Raw genomic sequence first — 10009 nt, 5'->3', positions numbered from 1 at the left:
GAGGTTTGTGAGTTCGAGCCCCACGTCGGGCTCTGTGCTGACACCTCGGAGCCTGGAGTCTGCTTCAGATTCTGTGTCTCCCTCTCTCTCTGCCCCTCCCCTGCTCGTGCTCTGTCTCTCTCTGTCTTAAAAACACATAAAACATTAAAAAAATTAAAAACATGCTTTTATATCAACCTTTACCATAAAAGAGACAGAAGTTCGTGCCCTGAGACTAGGTGGCTTAACAGAATTGGATTCAGCTAATAATTTGGTAAAAGTGTTGAACAATTAGTCACAATGTCTCCTGTCATTGTCCTCCTCTCTGGTCCCCACTCCTGCCACCCTGCTTCCCATTCCAACCTCTCTGTCTGCAAATGGATATATCACCAGCCTTCATGAACTGAGAATCAGCTAGAGGATCCACCAAGCACCTCTGTTATTGGACACGTGCCAGGGACCCAAGAACTATAGGCAACGAGGTGAAGCTGTGGTCTGAAAACAGAAAGGAGTAAAGTGTTGGAAGAAAATAGAAACACATGAAGAAGCTCTTACCTTGAGAAAGGGCTTTATGAAGCTCTAGAATCTGGAAGGACAGGATTCTAAAGATTAAATGCAACAGAGCAATCCCAAGTGACCAGGAAACACTGCTTCAGTCCTCATTAGAACAGCTTGCTGTACAGAAGCCAGATGCTACTCTGAACTTTGCCAGGATGACATCAGTTTCAAGTGCGTCAGTATAGCAGTAAAACACAGAATCTGAAATGTCGAGTTCCAGGTGTTGGTCAGAGAGTTGTGAATAGATTTTCAAAGGCAACCAGGAAACATGGGGCTGTTCCTTTGTCCTGTTAGAGAGTATGGTTGTCCTCTGAAGAGAAGAGATAGGGCCAGATACAAGAGAGGGTAAAGTCTCTAAGGAAGGATATACCAAAGAAGAGACAGAACTTTGTGGCTGTGCTGCTTAAGATACTAGCCACTAGTAACATCTAGCAATTTAAATGCAACTTAAGTAAAATAAGATGTAAAATTTAGTTCTTCGGTTGCATTAACCACATGTCCTGTATTATCAGCCACATCTGGCTAGTGGCTGCTGCATTGGACAGAACATTTCCATCTGTGCAGAAAGTTCTCATACAGTGCTGCTTTAGGAGATGCTTATGTTTTAGACAGGTGGAGGGTTAGACAGAGATGGAAGGAGAGCCAGTAGACAGAAAATGAGAAAATCAGAAATATGGAGGGTGAAGCAGAGAAGGCAATGTCTAAAGAGAAAGGACAGTCGTGGAAGCAAGAAACATACAAAATGGCAAAATGCTGCAAAAAAAAAAAAATACAGTGAAATGCTGCCTGGTGGACAAGAAGGAAGAGGACAGAGAAGTGGTTGCTGGGCTGGGGGACTGTGGTGTGGTGATGGACATCAGGAGAACAGTGTCAGGAGTGGAGGCAGAATTCAAATAGAAGGATTAAGGACTAAGTTGGGGGTGAGAAAATGGAGGCATTCGGAATGGAGAGGACGCCCTTTCCCCAAAAGTTTTGGTTGTACAGGAAAAAAGAAAGGTCAGATAGCAGTATCAGAGCTAAAAGATCTGAGTTGTCTATAGGTACAGAAGAGATGGAGATTTCCAACAGGAATGGGGACAGTCGACACAATGAGGTGATGGGAGAGGTAGCAGGGGATGAAAGGAAGAGGCCAGGTAGAGGCTCACCTGTGTCCTGACAAGGAGGAGAGGACAAAGAGTGGCTGGGTAGAGGCAGACAGAGGAAGTCCATAAAGGGGTTCATGGTAGAAGGCTTAGTCTACTGGGTGGGGTAAGGCTCAGGCTGGGGATGAGGTTCTGGGCTTGAGGAAAGCAGAGGAAGTTTGCATGGCTACGATGGCAAGTCCACAGAGATGAAGTAGAGTGAGAAGGAACCCATGCAGCATCCCCTTCCAAATAAAATGTTGGCTTTCTAATGGAGAACTTCTAGAGGCAATATCTTAACCCCAAGACCATGAGTATGTAAGAGTAAGAATTCCAGGGTAACCTAGTGAGCCCAAGTAAAGACACACGTTGGGAAGGGCAAGGAGACCTTAGAGCACAGGTCAGCTCACCGCATGTGGGTCAGGACCCACTCCAAACTCTGTAGTATTAACCCCGATTGTCACCTCCCATGTACCCAATCAGCTCGTTCAAAGCAGGGCAGTCTTCCTCAGGGGAATATTCAGAGAATCATTTTTACACAGCAGTCATTTAACCATGGATTAGGGAGGCTGGGTAGCATGAGCATGGAGAGGGAAGAAGAGACTGGGCTTGGACTGGTGGGGGGTGGGCATGGTGCGTGTGGCTTACTAGAGGAGACCCAGCTAGGGGGACACAGTCCAAGGGAGAAACCACATCTTACATTAAAATTCCCTGGCCCTCCCGGTTCCTGTCTGCTCCTCTGCATGGTCCCAGACCCTCGTCCCCAGCCCTACACCAGGGACTCCTAAGCTGCCGGGTCGGAACAAACTTTTCAGCTGTGCACAAAGGAGCAGACAGCACCAGGACAGAGGAGGTCTGCCAGCAGTGATCTTCTCAGTTACAGTGGACTTGACACTTTTGGCTTTGGTTTCTCCTTGAATACCTTTCTCGGCTGTAGACCGATCAGAACAGCAACTCTGCTTTAATAAGTTTCCAGCTCATTTCACTGTAACTTTGCAGGATCACGTTTTTGGTTATGCAGCAGAAGTATTTCCATTAAGAGCAGTTTCATTGGCGAAGCACCCCAACTTTCCCTCAAGGGCTGAACTTTGAACCAGGTTTGATGCCCACCAGCAGGATGAAGGTAGGATGCCAGAGATTTGAGAATCCTTTGTTTGACCAAGCTTTTGCGAATTCTCTTCAGGATGGAAGCAGAAGGGGGCTTGTTTCTAATGCCCTGTGTGAGCCATGAAGAGGGCTACTTTAAGCTGTTTCTTTCCCCAGTGATGCATTTTTAGTGTTTTATGAGTTGATAACTTACGGGGGTGTGGGGGGGGAAGGCTTGGCTCAAAATAAGAGAATAGACCCATAATAAACTCCTTTCATGTTCCAAGTTAGCATTTATTAGCGGTTCCTTCAAATAAGAAACTCTGGGATTAGACAGATTTGATGTTTTGAGAATAAATTCATTGATTGTGAACTCAAAAATAGCCAAGCTTTGTAATCTATATGTTCAGCACCACCCTAAGTAGTTTGCATCACTTACATTTTAATCCACAAAATGCCACAAAGGAGGTATTATTTTATTTGTTTCCTACCACCTTTTATCAACAGATAGGGAAACTGAGGCTTGGAGGAATCAAGAGGGAGTTAGTCAAAGGTGAAGTGTGGAGTGAAGCGTGAGATATATGACTTTCAAATTATGCTGTTGCCCCTAGATTTTCTGGCCAAAAAATGTATAGAAAACACTATACCAGCTGCTCTCTAACCAAAATAGAGCATGTTTTTTTATTTTATTTCTTTTTTTCTTTTACAATTAGAGTTTTAGAGCAGAAACACAGGAAGACTATAATTATAGGCCAGTGGCAGTCAGAAGGACGATACCATTAAATAGATGTAATGTTCAGTATCAACTTACCGTGCCCACTGGCAGAGTTCCAACTGTGATCTATAAAATGCTCATGGGTCCTAGACTCGTCTGGTGTCATATTCAAGATGATTTAAAGTATTGGGGCGCCTGGGTGGCTCAGTCAGTTAAGTGTATGACTTCGGCTCAGGTCATGATCTCATGGTTCGTGGGTTCAAACCCTGCCTCGGGCTCTGTGCTGACAGCTCAGAACCTGGAGCCTGCTTCAGATTCTGTGTCTCTTTCTCTTTCTGCCCCTCCCCTGCTCATGCTCTGCCTCTCTCTCTCAAAAATAAATAAACATTAAAAAAAAGATGACTTAAAGTATTGAAAGTATTTATTCAACGATTGCTTATTGAAAATGTATCCATCGTAACCCCAACCATCTAGCTGGTACTGAGCCCTAGCTACTAAGAATACAGCAACGAGCAAAAAGAAGCAATCTATGTCTCCAATAAGTTTATAGTTTAGAAGAGGGTGCAGGTATTATTCTAAGAGATCACAAACATAAAAAGAGAATGACAGTAGTCATTCACTGTGTCTGGCACTGACTCACAGTTTGCTTGTGAGATTCCTCTCAACTGTCTCATTAAATCAGTACCCCTCTGGTGATTTATTCCAGCAAGGCCTTTCTTTTTTTACCTGCAAATAAGAGGGAGGATCTTTTGGAATTTCTGCCATGGTACAATGGTCTGCAAACTGAAGATATTTGAGAACCACTGACCTATAGCCGGACTCTGAGAATTGCATTAGAGAACATGTCAATTGCCTATCTTCTTTTTCTCAGGGTTTGTAATGTTTGCATGCAGAGAATGTGAAGGCCAAGGTCAGAAAGCAGTCAGATTCAAAAGAAAAAAAACACAAACAACTTGTCAGGGGTAAATCCGTGTTGTTGCCCTAGAAAATGCAAAAATGGGTGCAAACTTAGGTATTTTTGTCTTGCAGCATCTATACTAAATGCATGTTTATTTTCTGACTGTACAAAGATCTTTTTCTCTTGAGAGAAATTATCTGCCTACTCAGGCTTTTACTCTTGGGGTAGTGAACTTGAAATCTTAACTGGGTTCTTAAATCTTCCTGCTAAAGAACATCAAGTGCATTTTCTGTTGGAGTAAGGAGGTAGGTGTTTATTTATTTATTTTTTTATTTAAAAAAAATTTTTTTTTCAACGTTTATTTATTTTTGGGACAGAGAGAGAGACAGAGCATGAACGGGGGAGGGCCAGAGAGAGAGGGAGACACAGAATGGGAAACAGGCTCCAGGCTCTGAGCCATCAGCCCAGAGCCTGACGCGACGCTCGAACTCACGGACTGCGAGATCGTGACCTGGCTGAAGTCGGACGCTTAACCGACTGCGCCACCCAGGCGCCCCGGTAGGTGTTTATTTAAAGAGGCTAAAAAGTGCATCCTGCTTGAGACAGCACTAATGGCATTCAACCTCTTATGCATCAAGGGCAAAAAGCATGCAGGTACTCGGCTTTGACGTCCCAATATCTATATGGACTGCATTTGTCACTTTTTAAAAAAGTAGAAAGCCATTTGATTAAAAGAAAGATTTTTGGTTTTGAAATCTAGGCTTCTCCCATTGGGTTGTGGCGTCTCATTAAAAAAAAAAAAAAAATTACAGTTTGCTCCTAGACTGTCACCTACTTGAAAGGAAGCAGAGCGAAAGAGACAGAGCTTGAAGCTGGAAAAGAAAAAAAAAACCCAACTTTTGTTAATGTATAGGCATTCAGCTCCCACTGTTCATTAACACACATATTGCTAATGCTTGGCAATGAAGCGGACATTTTTCTTGAGTGGGGTCGAAAAACTCATTATTCGCCATATGGTGGTTGGCCAGCAACAATTGCTGAAGCCGTGGAAGCAAAGGGAAGTTGGCCGAGCGATTTCTTTGGGCAGTTTGCACAGCTCTGACTCTCTTGACATATGCCATTCATGTGGCCTCTGGAGAACAGATGGACCAGGGCTGGGAACGGAGGGGAAATCATGGCTGGGATCTGGTGGCAGCCCCTGTCTCTTTATCCTTCAGAATGACTTGGAGTCACATGGCATGTGAAAATAACAAGCAGGGGATTGTACTCAGAGGATTTCCCTGCCTTCTTTTATAAAGCCACAGCGTAATTTTGACTGCCTTTTCGTATTTTGTTTATTAAAGGGATCAGGGTTTTAGATGAAAGAGATTCCTTGGTTGTGGGTAGGGTCTGGCCTATGCCAATGACACTTGCTCATTGTCAGCAGGAAAAATGCTGGCAGTTTGATAAGGGATAAGAAAATAGAGGGTTTTTTAAATTAAAATTTAAATTACTCTTTATTTGTTCTCTTCCCGTTTGTAAATCTCACATAGGCAAGTTAAGATAAGAGCTGGTTTAGATTCGGGATACTCAAACCTCCTGAAAGGAGTTAGTGTGGGCTATTTTTTTTTTTTTTTCCCTCTCCTGAGGATCGAGTGCAGCAGGAAAGCCAGGGGTAATGTGGACATCGTGCAGGCACAGCTTGGGTGCTTTCTGGATTTTACATTGTCCAAAACAAACCAAACGGGAGAAGGAGAAGATGTTGCCAGTTAGAGATTAACTGGGCATTTACATGCGTAAAAACAGCTTTACCTAAAATTGTTCACTCAGTAACTGAAATTTTAATTAAGAGACACTTGCGGTTAGAGCAGCAAAGTTATGGCCCCAGGAAAGTATTTACTGCTATTCTTATTTTCACTTATAGCCCTGCTACCTCCTAAATATGAGGAATTATTCTTGGTCTTAATTCTGGAGATTGACTTCCCAAGCGAATTCCTCAGAGACACATCCTGATTGTCAACTATGGTTTACAATTTGTGAGCAAAATCACTTGGTGATTTGAAATGGAAGAATTATAGGTCTTTTTTTTTTGTTTGTTTTTTTCTTTTGACTTTTTAACATTTTGAATTTCTAGCATGGCACGTTTGGCTCTAAGACAACAAGATAATAGGGAAAGAGGACACTGGGAGTTTTTCAACTCATCGGGGAAGTTGTCCTGAGTTCTCACAGTGAGAGCACAGTGTACCTGCTTAGAGCTGAACAAGGAAAAATGGGTTTTGTTCTTCCTTACGTTTCTTCCCTGTTTCCGAAATTTATTTTTAACCTTCGGTAAGGTTTGGGCAAAAGACCATTACTCTGTTCTCGAATTTGTGTACTTTTCCTTTGTGGCCCAATGAGACAAGCATTTTATGGTTTCGTTTCTTGCCATCCGAAATCCCTCTCTTTGTTGTCTTCAAGCTCCGTGTTATGCAGTTTGGAGTGGCTTCCTGACTATTTGATTCTCAAAACAGAAGCAGACCTTTTAATCCAAGGTCAGCAAATTTTTCCGTGAAGGTCAAGATAGTAAGCAATTTGAGATCTGCAGGACGCAGGTGGGCCAGATTTGGTCCGTGGGCCATAGATTGTGGATTTATGCACCGTTGCTGGCCAAGTGTTCTAGTTCGCTCAAGTATTAACATATTTTCAGCCAGGTCATTTTTCATTTCGGGCTTCTTTTGCTTGCTGAATCCATCCTTGAGATTGCCTTAAAAACAAATGTTTTCTAGCCCCTCCCTCACTGCTCAAAGTATGGTCTGAGGACCAGCAGCTTGGGCATCACCACTCAGGAGCTTGTTGGAAATGCAGCCTCTTATCCAGATCTCCTGAAACAGAGTCTGCTTTTTAAAGGTAAGAGGAAGCTGGTAGACAACAGGGCCTGCTCAGAGACGTCAAATAACTACCCAAAGTCACACAGCCAATAAGAAACCAAGCCCAGATTTTTCTTAGGCCTGTCTCATTCAATGTTTTACTTTTAACCATTCTGGTATACTGCCTACAGATCTAAAACTCTTGAAGTTGAGGATCCACAATGGGAATCTTCCCAAATTGGAGTGAATCCTTTCAAGAATGACTTTTCAACTTTGAAACAGAAACTCTGACTGGTTCCTTCATAACGAGTCCTGTTGATGCTTCCAATGTGCCTCCTTCCCATTCTTTCCATCCATTCCCGCATTCAACTCTCAATTCTTTCAACTTGTATCACCTCACAGTTCATTCATTTAAATTAAACAAAAAATTTTTAACATTTATTTATTTATTGAGGGACAGAGAGAGAGCAGGAAAGGGACAGAGAGAGAAGGAGTCATAGATTCCAAAGCAGGCTCCAGGCTCTGAGCTGTCAGCATAGAGCCTGATGCGGGGCTTGAACTCACAAACTATGAGATCATGACCTGAGCAGAAGTCAGATGCTTAACCTGGATGCTTAACTGACTGAGCCACCCAGGTGCCCGTATTCATTTCGAAGACAGTTGTCAAGTGCTGTATTCGTTTCCTAGGGCTGCCATAAAAAAGTAGCCCAAACCAGGTGACTTACCCAAGTTCATTCCCTCACAGTTCTGGAGGCTGGAAGCTTGAGGTCAAGGTGTCGCAGGGCATTGTGCTCGCACCAGGCTCTGGTGTCTGGTGCTCTCTAGCAGTCCTAGGTGTTCATTCCTTTATTTGCAGGTGAGTGGCTCTAATCTTCCTCTGTCATCAAACCACCTTCTGTCTGTGTGTCTCTGGGTCTCTTCTCCCTGTCTTAGAAGGACACTGGTCATTGTAAATTAAAGGCCCTCCCTATTTCAGTGTGAGCTCATCTTTTTTTTTTTTTAATTTTTTTAACGTTTTATTTATTTTTGAGACAGAGACAGAGCATGAACAGGGGAGGGTCAGAGAGAGGGAGACACAGAATCCAAAACAGGCTCCAGGCTCCGAGCCGTCAGCACAGAGCCCGACGCAGGGCTCGAACTCACGGACCGAGAGACCATGACCCGAGCTGAAGTCGGCCGCCTAACCGACTGAGCCACCCAGGCGCCCCCAGTGTGAGCTCATCTTAACTTACATCTTGATTACATCTCTAGAGACTTTTTTTTTTTAAGTTTTATTTATCCATTTTGAGAGAGAGAGCAAGAGAGTATGTACTTTCATGAGCAGAGGAGGAGGGGCAGAGAGAGAGGGAGAGAGAGAATCCCAAGCAGGCTCTGTGCTGTCAGTGAAGAGCCCAATGTGATGCTTGATCTCACGCCCATGAGATCATGACTTGAGCAGAAACCAAGAGTGGGACGCTTAACCAACTGAGCCACCCAGGCTCCCTGACTCATTTGTTTTAGTTGTGTGTGTGGTTTTTTTTAATGTTTATTTATGTTTGAGAGAGAGAGAGAGAGTGAGTGTGTGTGTGTGTGTGTGTGTGTGTGTGAACAAGGGGAGGGGTAGAGAGGGAGACACAGAATATGAAGCAGGCTCCAGACTCTTAGCTGTCAGCACAGAGCCCGATGTGGGGCTCGAACCCACAGACCACGAGATCATGACCTGAGCCGAAGTTGGATGTTTAACCTACTGAGCCACCCAGGTGCCCCAACTCCTTTTTTTAAAGTTAATTAATTTATTTTTAGAGAGAAAGTGAGACAGAGTGTGCATGCACGCATAAGCAGGGGAGGGTCAGAGAGAGAGGGAGAGAGAATCCCAGTCTGGCTCTGTGCCCAATGTGGGGCTTAAACTCACAAACCGTGAGATCATGACATGACCTGAAATCAAAAGTCAGACACTTAACCAACTGAGCCACCAGGGACCCCTAAAGACTCTTTTCAAATAAGGTCACATTCCCAGGTGCCAGTGGTTAGGACTTCAACATCTGCTTTCTGGGGACACAATTCAAACCACAAGTGCCCACCATGGGACAGGCATTACTGAGGATAAGTGACAAACCAGCCACACAGAGTCCTGCCTTTAAGGAGGCTCCGTGAACTAGAAAGATAAGCACATAAAATATTTTCAGATAGGGATGAGTGCTATTTAGAAAATCAAACAGGGGAGGCACCTGGGTGGCTCAGTTGGTTGAGTGGCTGACTTTGGCTCAGGTCAGAATCTCATGGTTCGTGAGTTCGAGCCCCACGTCAGGCTCGCTGCTATCAGCACAGAGCCCACTTCAGATCCTCTGTCTCTCCTCTCTGTCTCTCCCCTGCTTGCACTCTCTCAAAAATAAATAAACATTAAAAAAGAAATAAAGAAAATCAAACAAATATAAGAACTCAAGTGACTTTTTTTAGTTGGGGAAGTCAGTTAACGCCTCCTTTGTTCCCCCAGATTTATTGAGGTATGATTGACAAAAATTATATATATTTAAGATATATATATATATATATGTATATATATATGTATAAGTATATATACTTACAGTATAAGATGCTGTTTTGATATATGTATACACTGAAATGATTACTGAAATCTAGCTACTTAACACAGCTATCATTTCACATAGCTTCTATCTCTGTATCTATGTATCTAACTATCATCGATCCATCTATCTATCTATCTATCTATCTATCTAGTTGTGGTTTAGTGTGTGTATATGTGGTGAGGACACTTAAATCATACTCTTGTAGCAAATTTCAAGGATGCAATGCAATATTATCCACTATAGTGGCCATGCTGTACGTG

This window comes from Lynx rufus, unplaced genomic scaffold, assembly GCF_022079265.1.
Source record: "Lynx rufus isolate CCGP_SWC_20201006 ecotype Redwood Valley unplaced genomic scaffold, mLynRuf1.p SCAF_7, whole genome shotgun sequence".
NCBI lineage: Eukaryota > Metazoa > Chordata > Mammalia > Carnivora > Felidae > Lynx > Lynx rufus.
Note: the sequence above shows the minus strand (reverse complement) of the source record.